Source organism: Otolemur garnettii, unplaced genomic scaffold (genome assembly GCF_000181295.1).
Source record: "Otolemur garnettii isolate 467f Iridium unplaced genomic scaffold, OtoGar3 scaffold00044, whole genome shotgun sequence".
Lineage (NCBI taxonomy): Eukaryota > Metazoa > Chordata > Mammalia > Primates > Galagidae > Otolemur > Otolemur garnettii.
The window spans coordinates 10414947-10417555 of NW_003852439.1; positions in this window are offsets into that span (position 1 = coordinate 10414947).

Here is a 2609-nt window from a genome sequence, read left to right on the forward strand (position 1 = left end):
CTGTCACCCTGGGTAGAGTGCTGTGGCATCACAGCTCACAGCAACCTCCATCTCCTCGGCTCAAGAAATTCTCCTGCCCCGCTTCCCAAGTAGCTGGGACTACAGGTGCCTGCTATAATGCCTGGCTATTTTTGATTGCAGCCGTCGTTGTTGTTTGGCAGGCCCGGGCTGGATTCCAACGCACCAGCTCAGGTGTATGTGGCTGGAGCCATAGCCGCTTGAGCCACAGGCACCGAGCCTTAATCTCTTCTACTTATACGGACATCAGTCATCTAATTAGTGCCTAACCACATGACCTCATTTAATCTTAACTACCCTGTTAAAGACCCCATCTCCAAAGATAGTCACACTGAAGTACTGGGAGATATAACTTCAACATGTGGGTTTTGTTGGGGGTAGGGGACAGAATTCAGGCCACAACAGTGTCATTCTCATCATATTTGAAGGGTACATGCTGTCAGCTGTACCTTGACCACCTGTGTGAGGTGTGTCTGCCAGGTTTCTCCACTGTGAAGTTACTCCCTGTCCTCCCTGCTGTTTCATATTGTACTCTTTGGAGACAAGTCGCTGTGTGTACTTGAGTTAGGATTTATGTTCCATAAACCTCTTAGAAGAAATACAGGGGTAGATCTTCATGACTTTGGACTTGGCAATGGATTCTTAGATGTGACACTAAAAGAATGAGCCACAAAAGAAAAAGTAGATATGGCTCGGTACCTGTAGCTCAGAGGGTCAGGTGTCAGCCACATACACCGAAGCTGGTAGGTTCGAACCCGGCCTGGCCTGCTGAACAACAATGACAACTACAATCAAAAAATAGCCAGGTGTTGTGTTGGACACCTGTGATCCCAGCTGCTTGGGAGGCTGAGGCAAGAGACACACTTAAGCCCAAGAGTTTGAGGTTGCTGTGAGCTGTGATACTATAGCACTCTACTGAGGGTGACATAAGTAAGACTCTGTCTCAAAAAGAAAAAAATGGATAAATTGGACCTCATAAAATGAACAACTTCTGTGTATTGAAGGACATTATCAAGAAAATGAAAAGACAACTGACAGAAAAGGCTTGGAACACACAACTCAACAGTACAAAGTCGAGAAATTCAATCTAAAAACAAAGGATTTGAAAGGTTCTTTAGCATTGCCCCAAAACATGTATGTAAACAACAACCACCTGAAGAGATGTTCAGCATCGGGTGGCGCCTGTGGCTCAAAGGAGTAGGGGGCCAGCCCCATATGCCGGAGGTGGTGGGTTCAAACCCAGCCCCGGCCAAAAACTGCAAAAAAAAAAAATTAGTTGTTAGGGAATATACATTAAGATCCCATAACAAGGTAATACTTCATATAACTATTATCAAAAAAAGAAAATAACAAGCATTGGTGAGGATGTGGAACCCTCATACGCTGCCAGTGGGAAGAAAAAAATAGTGCAGCCACTGTGGAAGAAGGTGAGTGGTTCCTCAAAAAGTGAAACAGAGTTACCTTGTGACCTAGCAATCCCACTCCTAGGTATACGCCCAGAAGAACTGATAGTGTGTACTTAACACACACACACACACACAATCACAGTAGCACTACTCACAATAGCCAAAAGGTGGAACTAGTCCAAATGTCCACCAATGGATGGGTGAATAAGCAAAATGTGGTCTAAATACATGTTGGAATGTTAGTCAGCCACCAAAAGGAACAAAGCAATGATTTATACCTTAATGTGGGTGAACATCAAAAGCATATGCACATAAGGAAATCAGACACAGAAAGCCACGTACTATATGATTTTATTTAATATGAACTATCCAGACTAGGTAAATCCACAGAGACTGAAAGCAGACCAACAGTTGCTGGGGCTCCGGTGGGGGTTGGGGAAGAGGTCAATAGTTGCTGGGGCAGGGAGAGGAGGTGGGGGGTGGGGAGAGGTAGAAATGCAGAGCCCCTGCTTGATGGGTGTGGGGTCTCCTATGGGGATGACGAAAATGTTCCACAACCAGGTACAAGTGATGGTTGTACAGCATTGTGGAAATACCAAATGCCACTGAATTGTTCACTTTAAAATAATTGATTTGGCCAGTGCAGTTGGCGCACGCCTGCAATCCTAGCACTCTGGGAAGCCAAGGTGTGTGGATTGCTTGAACTCAGGAGTTTGAGACCAGCCTGAGCAAGAGTGAGACTTCGTCTCTATTAAAAATAGGAAACCTAGCCCAGTGTGGTGGTGGGCGCCTGTAGTCCCAGCTACTCTGGCAGCTGAGGTAGAAGGATTGCTTGAGCCCATGGCACTCTACCCAGGGTGGCAGAGTGAGACGCTGTCTCAAAAAAGTAAATAAAAAATAAGTTATTAATTTTATGTTAGGTGAATTTCACCTTAATTTTTAAAAATTATGTTGAGGATGGAGATAGGGACAACGTCCACCAGCCAGGTTTCCCTGAAAAGGCCCAGAATGTTTTGCTCAGCTCTGCGCTTCAGTATTTGAGCCAACCATGTATATTTGAACATTAAGGAATGTGCTTGAACGTTAAGGAATTTAAGCCACAGGCTTACTCCTGGCTTCCTTCCAAGGAACTGTAACCATCAGGAGTATCTGCTTCCAGAGGCAGATTTGGCTTGAGCCTTTTGA